The sequence below is a fragment of the Colias eurytheme genome, chromosome 13 (assembly GCF_061535395.1).
Source record: "Colias eurytheme isolate Ceu_HAF_F1 chromosome 13, ilColEury1 Martin Lab GWU primary, whole genome shotgun sequence".
In the NCBI taxonomy this organism is placed as follows: domain Eukaryota; kingdom Metazoa; phylum Arthropoda; class Insecta; order Lepidoptera; family Pieridae; genus Colias; species Colias eurytheme.
Genome location: NC_142992.1, coordinates 3,505,862 through 3,519,698, shown reverse-complemented (window position 1 = coordinate 3,519,698; position 13,837 = coordinate 3,505,862). Strand labels below are relative to the sequence as shown.

Here is a 13,837-nt window from a genome sequence, read left to right as displayed (position 1 = left end):
AACTTGTCCGATATGAATTAATATTTAAGTCAAATTCTGTATTCATGTGAACTTTTCAACTTAACACAGTAGATCACTTATTGATGAATTTAAGTTCAAATAAACTTCGTAATGAGTTAAGTTTATGTGTAAAGGTTTATGGTTTCAAGTAATATGAGTTTCTTTTTAATTTGATATGACATTCACTTATTTTGAGCAAGTCTGTGTGATAGTAAGATACTGTACGTAGGTACTTATACTTTTTTTATTTTTTTATTATTTAATTCTTACATAAGATATTCGCGATTAAAACAATAATTTGTTTGATACGAAAATAATGTACGACAAAAGAAAAAATATTCAAAGCAAATTTCAGTCATATTTTTATGTAATACGAATATCAAAGAACAAAAAAACAGATACATCAAATATTTTCATGTAGTACAAGCTTATATAATAATATTATGGTATATTAATGTTTGCCTTGTTCCATTTATTTTGTCAAAAGTATTAATAATGTTAAAAACAAAAACACAAAGCTTTAAGTATATCGGCTGTAATTTGACAAGAATAATTTCTATAATTACAACATAATGCGGCTGTTGTATTTGTTTTCTTTTAGAGATGAACCAAATCTCTTAAATTCAAATCATCGTTAGGGATTACAAGTTTAAATCGCTTCGCTGTAGAGCGATATGTATTACAAGCGACATTGCCGCTGTGTGAGTGATTAAGCATCGATGTGTTCGTCATTTACAACCCGAAAAATGTTACTTTCCTGCTTCCTCTTACGGGCGTTTAGTGAGAGTGTGTAAGTGTGCGTGGGTATAGACGTCGTTTAAGCTAGGGTACGCCTGTGGTTGTGCGCGATCCGGGTTTCGTAGCCCCCGCCAGTAGCCAGCCGCTAGTAGAGCCACTACGACGCGTCTACGTCGTAGCTCGCATCTACATCTTCGGACAATAGAGCCGGCGAACGTATCGTTTTGTTATTTTTGTCATGTGAAAAGGTTTTGTGACTATCGGAGACATAATGCTGAAAGATCATCTCGTGAATAACGACGTGCTACGAGCTGCTGCCGGGAACTTTAACAATAGTTTACGATAAGTTGTTAATTCATATTAGACGATTAGTGTGCGACAAATAGAGGCGTCTAATAATATTTAGACGGATTATCTTAATGCTTCTATGTGACGTTACAGTGTGAGTGAAACTTAATTAATTTGGACTGTTGAAGCGAGTGCTTATGGAATTACGTAAAAAGTGGCTGTAAGGTAAATAACTGTCCTGTCAATATTATTTATTACAAATTGTAATATCATTCCTATTTTAAAATTAATTTTCTTGTGTACTTTACCTTCTAGTTAAAGTATTTTATTTAAATAATTATATTCTTAAGTTTTATATTAATTATAATAAATTTAAGCTTTAATTATTAGGTTTCTTCCTGTATTTAACTTCTGTTCAACAACAATACTTTGTACATAAACGTTACCTGCACGGGATTGAGTGAGAGAGAGAAAATTCATTATTTTGAAATTTGGTTGATTTGTGAACGTTTGAATGTGAAAATTGAAACATAAAGCATAAATAATTAACTCATATTTCATTACTAGCTTCCGCCCACGACTTTGTACGTGCATCCCCGTTTTTCCCCGTTCCCGCAAGAATTTCGGGAAATCCTTTCTTAGCGGATGCCTACGTCCTAACATCTACCTGCATGCCAAATTTCAGCCCGATACGTCCAGTGGTTTGGGCTGTGCGTTGATAGATCACTATATCAGTCACCTTTGAGTTTTTTATATTTATATATAGATTACATAAAAATATATCGGAATTTGATTTAACATTTGATGCTGGCACATGGAACATACATACATCTACTAGGTAGGATGGATTATTTTACAGGAGATAAGCATTATTACACTATACATAAACTCCTGTAATATTATTATAATTGGAGTCAGGAGTACCACTATACCAGGAAGGTTAGAATAATATATTTCAGAGAATAATATACGACCTAGACTTATATATTATAATGGATGTTTTATTGGGGCAAACGTCCCAGAGGGAATTCACTGTACGATTTATATTAGGCGTGAACTAAAATGGAAGCTTAAAAGGTATTTATCAGATTTTTTTATAATACATATTCACTAACCAATTCAAAAATGGTTACAGATAAAAAATCGATTTATTAAAAAAATCGCTTAATGTGTTGGTAAGCGCAAAACTCGAGAACGGCTGAATCGATTTCGTTAAATCTTTTTTTATAATATTCCTTGATGTACGACGATGATTCTTTTAGAGAGAAATCGTAAACATGTACGGGCGAAGCCGGGGCGGACTGCTAATTAGTTATAAAAATGCTAAAATAATAACTAGAGATATAGTATTGATGCATTTTGAAATAATGAGACTTAAATAAAAGATATTCGAGATTAAAATAGACGGAAAATCTTGATAGTGAGACACAAAGAATGATCTATTTGCCTATTGGATTATCTTGGTGATTGAAGGGTCCGTTTTATAAAGGACTGCCACAGCTTAAGTATCTTAAAATCCCTGTAATATTAAAAGTGTAGTTGTTCAGATAAATATCTTTATAACTGGACAACTAATAACTTGTAATATTTAGAATTTAGGGTCGTTTCTGGGTCGATTTCCAGTAGACATTAATAAAAAGTCTCAGCATGGCGGGGCACTGGAAGCGTATCCTTACAGATTATTTCTTCGTTGTAATCATGTGCGATTAAAAAATAATACACAAAGTATACATAGAGCCTGTTTTATTTCCATAGTAGTTTTCCGCACGTGGCTTCATCTGCCCGCGTTGAAAGGAAATTCCCATGGGAACGAGATGTTTCTCCGCGATAAAAAGTAGCCTATGCTAAAGCTTCGCAGCTATCTCAAAATTTATATCATAAATTCATTCCGCTGCGACCTGAAATAAAGACAAACAAACACACTGTCTCATTTATAGTACTTTAAGTAAGATTAATATTAGAAAGGATAAAAGTATGTATACGTGGTAAGGATTCATACTTGACTTGCTGCTGCACTGGTTTCACCTGGGGTTGAACTTAATACCAAAGATATCAAAGCGGGGAGAGGGTGATATTATTTTCCTCACATAATATTATTGAGCTTAATGATCATTCATTGTCATTGGTTTGCAGTGCAAGTATAAATAAATATAAATTAATAACAATATATAATATAAATTTATAATAAATATAAATTAATAACAATATATTCATTATACGATTAATAATTTTTCAAATTATTAATCATATAATATCAATGTGAAACTATTTAATAATTCAAATCTATTAATACATGCAAGCAGAAGAACTTTAGAAACGCAAATAAATTACCAACGAAGTAACAACTACATCCAAGTTAAAGGACCATGCAAAAAAATGTATGGGCAGTGTCCCATCCCATCAACAGACATGGGACAAGTTTCAATATCATTATTACGTCCCATGAAAAGTCAGTACCAATTTTTAGTTCGGAATTCGACGTGGGGTTTTTTTTTAAAAAGACTTTTGACAAAAATAAAGTATTTTTATTTTAAAATAAAAAATTACATTTTAGACGATAATTACAAAAAGCAATTGTTCAACTAGACATTTTAAGTATTAATAACACAAAAACAATTGTGCAAGTAGACACTTAATAACAACAGAACTATTATCCAGACAAAAATAACGTTATATTATTCATCTATTATAATAGTCGATAACATTGCCGCTGGTAGATTAAAGTTGATATGTCGACCTTTGCCCATATACCATATAATTGATATTATATGGGCACAACTTCCAACCGTACGCGCCCCTGTTAGGCATGTGCAATACCACTGTTCAATAGCACGTCTGCCAGTTTCACTTCGGTTTATTAATATGAAACAATAATAAACGCGCGATCTAACGTGTCGAGATTGTATTCGTCCTCTAATTAACCAGTATAAGTATAAGTATAACATATTTTTTTTTATTGCACGATAACCCCATATCCTACAGTGATGTCGCCATAGTAAAAAATAATTTAGAAAATCCAAAAGTGCACGCCTCATAATTTTTTTTTAATAAATATTTATTAATTATTATTTTTGTTTATTTAATAACAATTAAACCACATCGAATCAGACCCTGAAAAATGAAAGGGTTCTATTCCTGAGCATACTCAAGCGTAAGAGAAAAAAAAAGACTCGATTAGTAAAGTATTTCGGTCGCTATCGTGTTAACAAGAAAAAGGATCCGCACATACAGACACACGGGCGTCCAAGACAGAACTTTTTTAAACTGTTTTTTAACTAGTTTAAATAACAAAAATGACATAAAAAATATCATGAACGTTAAAAATAGTGTTTTTTCTTAATATGTGTGTGTATGTATTATCTTACAAGTGCAATGTATGATACATAAAGACATTTTAAGTTTGAAAAATCAGATGTTTTGCGCGAAGTGACAGTAGTACCCACCTCAACGCTTCGCTTATGAGGCGTGCAATAATCATAATGTCGAGATCTGTGGTCGAGATGTATTTAATGAGATATGTTTGGCATCTGTTGATGATATGGGACGATTTTTTTAAAACTGTATAAGTATAACATATTTTTTTTTTATTGCACGATAACCCCATATCCTACAGTGATGTCGCCATAGTAAAAAATAATCATAATGTCGAGATGTATTTAATGAGATATGTTTGGCATCTGTTGATGATATGGGACGATTTTTTGCATAGTCCTTTACATTGCATAACATTTGAAATCAAGTACACAGCCATAATCATAATACTTCCCATTATCCTGCGCAACGTTACATCCTATTCATAAGCATAAAAAATTATATGGCTCTCTGTGCCAAAGTGCACTATATTTTTCTGGTCAGACCTACCGACACATACTAAACGAATCTTTCAGTGTCGTTGTTCCGAACTAGGTTCGTAGGCAGTTTGCCAGAAAACCTGAAATCTTTGAAATAACAAACAAATTCAGAGACCGCATCCAATGGAGTTAGCAAACAAGTTAGCGTTGGCAAACATATTTTATAAAATGTTTTTCTTAAAAATTGAATGAGTGTTGATTTTCTTTGGACACAAACTGTTCCGTGCAGTGTACTGGATACATAATTTTAATCTATTTGTTGTTAATGCTCTAGTTCTGGATTTATTCTTTAGATGTTAATGTTGAACCGACTAGTCTGCATAAAGAATGTAATGTATGGGGTAGGTAAATTATTTGTAATTTTTCTATATGATAAATTTTTATCAGTTATTAATGGTGTTTAGGAAGCACATTTTTAAAAACAATATAAAATATAAAATAAAAATCATTTCTCTATTTCAAAAGTTAGATAAACGAACTTATGTATTTTTAAAAGTAAATGTTTGATTAACTCAAAAGAAAATTTAATCAATAAAGTGTGATCTCTAAAGTCACATAAAACTTTAGCACCAAAGAACACATAATTTTTCTGAAAACCTTTTAAGTAATAATAGTTACTTAAAAAGACTTTATTCTACAACGATATAAATTAAAGTCCTACGCTATATTTAGGTCATAAAAATGTTACAAAATTATAGAAATTCAATTTAGCAATACACAATAGCAATATTTTGTTCGCACCTTATTTGTATGTCTACAGTTAATATTGAATTCGATATCTTCTATTCATTACGCAGAACACAATTCAGATTTCAATAACGACGTTGAAACTTGGCAAGATTGATAGCGAAGTTTATACAACGACATTTGAAATTTGTATTTTACTTATAAATTTGTTCATAGGGTTTGTTGTGATGAATTGCTATCTATAACTATTTCTTCTAAAAATTATAGTGATATAATTATGAACTTGTATATGGGCCGATTTAAGAAGTCTGGCTAAAAACGACCCACCCGTCCAATAAAGTATTACACAATAATGTAAAAATGTTAACTAAAATGACAAAATATACTCATTTAAATCACTTTTTTGAAATGGCCTATATCTAATGCGGTATATAAGAAAAAATAATCGAAAATTAAGGCGCATTAAGCATGTACACATTCACTTTTGTCAAAAGCTTTTTACATAATAAATATAAAAGACCGTTGTTTTTGTTCCTCATAATATCATGTTTTAATCTAATTTCCTATTCTATATTTTATATTCAGTACCACTTTGCCCAAAATAGCAAACGTATTTATAAATTGATGTGGACATTTTTCATGGAAGTTAAAATAACATTTTTTATAATAAAATGTTGTCTAAATAAAGAAATATTTATGCTTATAAATATAATTTTGATTATGATTAAATAATCACGATGCTTGAGGAGTTGTACATTATAAAATAATTAAGGAAGAATTATTTTAGATATAGATCATAATGACGACGATACGATACCTATAGATAATCAATTTATTTTAGTGAACCGGTTGCTCTTACATTATAGAAAAACTTGTAGCATTGGCAGCATAAAAAAGGGATCGTTCTCATATTAAAAGTGCTGCGTTACATTTCCATTAATGCTAAGTTCTGATGAAATGTAATATCCATTCCAGTCTTTCACACATTATGCCTTTCGTAATCGTATCGTTGCTATTGAAAATGAACGTCATTGGTGCGTTGTTTGCAGAACAAGCAATACCGATTGACTGCATTGTTTGGCTGTACTTTCATTGGAAGCCTGGATGTCATAGCCACGGGTTGTATTCATAAAATTGTGCAGTCGAATTGCGTTTTATAGGAAAAGGCTGGTTAATAGTAAAGAAATAAATCGTAGGCATGACGAGAAATAGTCAAGTCGTAAGATGCAAGTGTTCTTTCGAGATTTTTCCTTATAACGTATATTTACCTTTTTGTGAACGTTGCAACAAGGTCATGAGTCTTCATGTTTTGTTTGAATGTTACAAGAATGCTTGTCTTGAGAACAAGTTTTTAACAAATATTAGTTGTGACTCTTGCTCATATTTTTATTTTACTTTTTTTCTTGTTAAATATGTTTTGTGATAAAGCTTCTTTTTTCGTTGTTATAAATTGTTACTATGTTAAATAAATATTTTAGTCATGTAATTATTAAGTTAAGTTTATGTTTATGATTAAAAAGTTATTTCATTAATCTTTCATATTCCTTAATGTTTTAATTGAATTTTTTTGTAAGCATGATATCAGTATAAGCGTATAAACAAATTATTGTAAAACTAAAACCAATATTTTATTATAAAACCAACTAAATAAACATATCGTCAATATATAAAATAATTCAAACGCAAAAAAGAAAAGATCCACAAAGAAAAAAAAATACCTAAAACACAAAAAGAACACATAAATTTCCGTTATGAAAAAGTAGCGTGCAAATATAAAATCCTAAAATCAACAAATATCTAAAATGTGTATCGGTAAAAAACGAGCAATTTATGTGTTCACGACAAAGCTTCCGATCAAAAGTGGAGCAAAATGGGCACTTCGCAAACAGGACGTTTCAGTTTCAGTAAATTTGCAGCTCGATACCAGCGATTTTCGAAAGCATTTTATTAACTTTATTTATTTAGCAGCGCATCATTTGGAAAGTTTGGTATTTGAAGATTTGAAAAATACGTAACAGGAGATGTGGATAATATATATAATATACTTGAAAAAGGGTATAATTTAGTTAATAGCTAATCACTACATAGTATAAAACAAAGTCGCTTTCTCTGTGCCTATGTCCCTTTCTATGTTTTACAACTATGCAACGGATTTTTGCATTTTTTTTAATAGGTAGAGTAATTCAAGAGGAAGGTTTTTGTATATAATTTATTTGGTTTAAGACAAAGCGGGTGAAGCCGCGGGTGGTAAGCTAGTTACTAATAATTTGCAGTGATATAGAATACTAGTACAGTGTTTGAATAACTCGTTGTAATATAATAGTATTTTTATACATATTTAAAAAAAGCCTTTATTACATTTAATAACTCAATAGTTAGAACATTGGTTGGAACGTGAGTTTCTATGTGGTATATTTATTAAATAAATAATGAAATGAACTAAATAGTATTTACAATTTTACCTTGAAATTACTCCTACAACATTCAATTTATTGTTGTAGGAGTAAATTAATTGAAATCCGAGGAAAAGTTGAAGGTAAATAAGTATTGAACAACTCTTATTAGATGTAAGTGAAATTCTAAATAAATAAGAATGAACAAATGCAAACTTGCACTGAAATAACTAGCTTTAGTTTTTGTTCTATTTCCACTTTAAATAGACTTTTGCTTTATTGAGAAACAAACATCTCTTTTTATTGTGATGTCATAAGGTAAATGGTAGCTGAAAATTTAACAGTAAAGTAAGCTCACTTTTTATGAAAGAATCACTGACTTTAGAATACTCGAATTCCTTATCATATCTCATATTATGTTTGAGTGTAATTTGTCGTACAGATCATGACCACATTATGACTAAGAGTACCTAAATGATAAGTTTCGGTCATTATTACAGTTGTCTTAGGGCCGATTTTTCAATGCTTGGATAAAACTTATCCGTCCAATAAAGTATTACACGATAATATTAAAATGTCACGTAAACTGTCAAATACGGGCAATTAGAATACGTTTTTAAAATGGTGGTTTTATACATTATTCGACGAATAAGTTTTATCCAAGCATTGAAAAATCGGCCCTTAGTCTATTCAGAATAATTGTGATTTGGAAATTGGAATCTTACCTTCATAAAAAATAAGTAGAATTTTCTCGAATGTTTCTTCTTATATGGTAATTAAACTCGTGTCTATTAGCAGCAGACAGGGTCGGAACCCATTGCACAAATCGGTCAAAGGGCAGCTTCGTATTAATTAAGTATTTATAGAATCGGAATTTTAATTATATACCAAGTCTTAATAGCTGTGCATTGACGTAATTCTCATTAAACTTTTTTAGGGACTTTCTTCTTATTATTGTTAATATCGGCACCTTTTTTTATTGTTTAGAACTTTAGAGTGTAGTAAATACTATTTGGAAAATCTTCTTTCGTGTGTATTTCTATATAGGTCCTTCAATCATAAAAATCTTAATCTCTAATCTCTTAAAAGTGGGAAAAGTTTTTGCAGATTCCCTACATCTGAAAATGTTCATGGGCGGTAGCGATAGCTTCCTTCAAGCAACCCAGCAGCTAATTTGCCCGTTTTAACTAAATAAAGAGCGTGTATGCCGAGCACACGCGTCAGAAGTGAAACTTCTTTGGCAAAATTGAAAGATACCAAAATCGTCGCCTTCGCTAAAAAATAAAAGAATATATTGCAGGCTGCAGCCATCAATGGTATAGTATCCGTAGCTATAGGTATACTTATTACTTAGTCTATAAACTACATAGCGCTGCATATTCTAGAATATGATGTCATATAATATCTCAATCATAATAGGATATTCCCCAGAGAAGTAATCTTAGTACTGGAGCATAGAACCACTTTAAAATAAAAGCACATTCAATACGAAATTGAATTTGTATGTGCTTACTAATGTAGCAGCGTGAAATACACTACTAGCGATCATTGGCGCTAGTGTGTACTGTGTAATGCTTTCAAATGCTTCTAGAAAATTGAATTTGTAGGATCTCTACTGCATACAATAGATTTTTTGGAATAGTGATATTTTGTGGTTAATAATAATTATAGAAAACTAGATCGCTTTCTTATATGTAATTTCAGCAAAGCTCAGAAAGTATTTGCATGCTAAATTTCGGCTGAATCGGTTGTGGTGTTTGTGTTTATACGTACGCAAAGGACTTGTCATAAAAACCACTATTCAAAAAATTACATTGCATTTAATATGACATTGTATTTTTATCTTAACGTTGTCTCTATTGTTAAAGTAAAAAAAATGTGTGCGTATACCATGGCGTGTACTAGTGTACACACGTAAGAAGTGAAACTTCTTTATGACCTTATTTTTCAAAAAATAATTTACTATATTATGCAACTTTACAGAAATACGTCGAATCACGCGTGGTTGGGATAAGAAAAAGATGGCGCGTAACGGAAAAATGTCACGCGTAACGAAAAAATGTTACACAAAATTTTTTTCCAACCCCGATAAAGAAGTTTCACTTCAAAAAAAATACTTACTGCATTACGTGCATAGCAGCTTTTTCTTCAGATTATTCGTGAGGTCCGTTACATAAAGGGCAATTTATGACTTGGATATTGCGACCTTAAACTTGACCTTTGGCATTCGATAATCGGCTTAAATTAACGAAAACCGGTGGAATGTAGAAAATGTATAAAAAGGTATAACTGTAACTTTATATTGTACTAGCTGTTGCCCGCAGCTTCGCCTGCGTGGAAAAGATAAATAAACATGATACAAATTTTCATCCCCTATTTTATCCCCTTGGGGGTAGAATTGATCAAAATCCTTTCTTAGGGGACGCCTCCGTCCTAACATCTACCTGCATGCCAAGCCATGCCCGATCCGTCCAGTCGTTTGGGCTGTGCGTTGATAGATCACTATATCAGTCACCTTTGAGTTTTATATATATATAGAAGTTGTATAATTTATGTATTTTTGACAATGAACCTCCTAAGTAATCTATTAATTTACCTAATATCAATCTAACCAGTTATTAAACATCTTAACACCTTTCGAAATCTTAAGACTAGATATTTAATAATATACGATAATTACTATTAGAGTATTGTTAGTAATAGAAGTTCTCTAAATTGACGCATTCAGTCCGAAGATTCATTCAGGTATGCGGTCTTGCGGAGTTGCGCAAGGCATAATATCAGTTAGGTATATTCACAATCTTCTTGTATTCATGCAACCTGAATAGTGAATACATCTTCTTATATATAAAAATGAATCGCAAAATGTGTTGGTAAGCGCATAATTCGAGAACGGCTGAACCGATTTCGATAATTCTTTTTTTATTATATTACTTGAAGTACGAGGATGGTTTTTATGTAGAGAAAACGTAAATATGTACCACGGGCGAAGCCGGGGCGGACCGCTAGTAATCTAATATAATCAATAAAAATTTTGTAAATTAGTAGTATACATAAATGGTTAATTCAGTTAACCTAACACACATACTGTACTATAACAAACACTACTAAAACAAACAATAGTTAGATAGACAATAAACAGTGCTCAGTTCAAGCTGATAGCTTCATAATAAAATATTTTTCCCGGCTTGTTAACAAATCTTAAAGTAAAATTGTGCTGATGGTTAAAGAACAAAAGTCCCACTCAAGAAGGTCGAATGTCCTTCGACCTCCTCGTCATCGAAATTTTCAAGGCGAAATTATAGGGCCTTATAAATTATACTAAAGCTAAATCAGAAATCAAAAAGGAATTCAGCATGTTCTTAAAGTCGTTGTTAAGATCGACCTTTGATAATGACGGTTATAAATTTTGTTACAGCAATTTCTTTGCGTTTTCGTCTCGCGTGATTATCACGAATTTATAACTTTGAAGGTTCCGTTTGTTTTATGGTTTTTGTATGTTTTTCTTAACGTGAATGCCACTTCCTAGTATTGTTAATCATACTGATATTTTAATTTAATATTTATTTTCATCTACGATTATTTTGTGTTATTATGCTTGTGTGAGTTATTGCTTTTTATGCAACGTAACTAGGCTTCCTAAAATCTTCGATCTAATAGTTTTTTTTAAATATTATTATTTTACATAAAAAATGTGACGAGAAGTTTGAGATTTAACGAAATAAACAGGACAGCAGAAGCCGCAGCTCATAACGAGTGGCAAAGAAAAAGCAGCGACATTTTTAGCGTTTATACCTGGGCAGATAAGAGCACCCTTATGAATTTTTATACGGGATAGGGAATGTTTATGAGACACCGTCAAATATGCCCCCAGGCCGAATATTCCTCGGGACGTAAAACAATTTTGACTTGTCTATTTTTACCTACGTCACCTGTCTACGAAATTTTTTACTCGAGCGGAAAAATTTAATAGCTTCGTGCTTTTTATCGCGTTCTGCGGTTCGTTTATAATATCGGCATTTTTAATAGGGTTGATTAAAGGTGGTACGATTAGAATTTATTTTGCTTTCTCTTTCATAAATTTTGGATGTCAAGATATAATTAACACTAAATAATAATTGTGTATTATGTATATTCAGTTAAATAAAACCTTGATGTAGTACAATAATGAAAAAATCGAAATGAAACGAAACTTTATCTATAATTTCCTTTATTATTTTGTTAATGCTTTTAAAACTGATTGTTACATTTTAAAAATGAACACCAATTCTTTATATTTACACAACCAGACATTTACATTCGCAATATACTCAAGGAAGGTACGTCTAGTTTGTTGATTAATCGAGAAAACGTGTCGCAACTCCCTTCTCTTATAATGAAGCATTTTTGTGCCTTATTTTTTACACTCCAAATAATATGACATCCAACAGACAGGTAGGAAACTCATAACAATGGAAGACGCCAAAATAGCTTGATAAATACGATCTTTTATTCTCCGTTTTACACTATTTAGGTTTGTATTCATTTGACTATAGAAAAGTTGTGTATTCTATGTTTGCGTGCTCTTTTATTATTCATTTGATGACAGTTTTCTTATGTTTGTTTAGTTTTTCTTGATCTTTCTTGTGTTAGTTTTAGAAGAATCTTAGAATGTTGTAAATTATTTCATATGGAATATGAAATCGAGCGATATTGTTAATAATCCAGTCTGTAGGTATTTATGCTCTACAAAAGGTGGCGTAGAAAATGTTTTGAAACGATATTGTTTAGGTATGAAAGGTTAATAAAAATCCAAGTTTTCGACCTTGACGGACCCAGGCGCTAGCCGCCATCTTGAATTAAAGGTGCTAAAATTAGGTATATTTTAAATAACTTCTCAATTGTTTACTAAATCACAAAAGTGTCTATGAGGGGTTCAAAGAAGACAAAATTACCTACATTTTTTTCATACATGATTATTCTGTAAGTCTTAAAGGTAAAAAGTTACAAGCGACGGAAATAATAATATTTACAGAAATCATATAATTTTAATTTTGTTTAAAAATTGTGCAGCAATCTTTTTTTATTCTTTTTGATGGCCCGGGCTGGTTAATGGTGGCTTCTTCATTATCGTCGCTGAAATTTTCTGTTTCATTGTCTGTATTTTTAGTTTCCAACCATGAAATTTCGTCATCATGACCAGAAGAAATCGAAGACGCTGGAGCACGCTTTCTAGTAAATTTTTACGGAGGGGACATGGATAAGGAATCCTTAGAAGATATCCGATATGAACGATTCGTAAAGTTATCAATAAAAAGTAAATTTAATCGACGAAATTTCATGGTTGGAAACTAAAAATACAGACAATGAAACAGAAAATTTCAGCGACGATAATGAAGAAGCCACCATTAACCAGCCCGGGCCATCAAAAAGAATAAAAAAAGATTGCTGCACAATTTTTAAACAAAATTAAAATTATATGATTTCTGTAAATATTATTATTTCCGTCGCTTGTAACTTTTTACCTTTAAGACTTACAGAATAATCATGTATGAAAAAAATGTAGGTAATTTTGTCTTCTTTGAACCCCTCATAGACACTTTTGTGATTTAGTAAACAATTGAGAAGTTATTTAAAATATACCTAATTTTAGCACCTTTAATTCAAGATGGCGGCTAGCGCCTGGGTCCGTCAAGGTCGAAAACTTGGATTTTTATTAACCTTTCATACCTAAACAATATTGTTTCAAAACATTTTCTACGCCACCTTTTGTAGAGCAGAGGCTTTTACATTTCCCCACAGACTGGACTATAAAGTCTTCTTCTCTTTCTTGAATGACAATTCCCGATCCCAGTGAGGACAGATTCTGCAAATGTACTGTTAAAATCGGAACGTTTTAAA

The 13,837-nt window shown here is 31.4% G+C and overlaps 1 protein-coding gene across 1 annotated transcript in view; it reads left to right on the top strand.

The window, feature by feature from the left end:
• Positions 1 to 910: 910 nt before the first annotated feature.
• The window catches only part of LOC149903292 (uncharacterized), a 60,131-nt gene continuing 47,204 nt past the window's right edge, over positions 911 to 13,837 (top strand). Inside the window, exon 1 of the mRNA XM_090108667.1 lies at positions 911 to 1,251. The gene's annotated coding sequence lies outside the window, so the exon portion shown is untranslated. The remainder of the gene's footprint in view (positions 1,252 to 13,837) is intronic.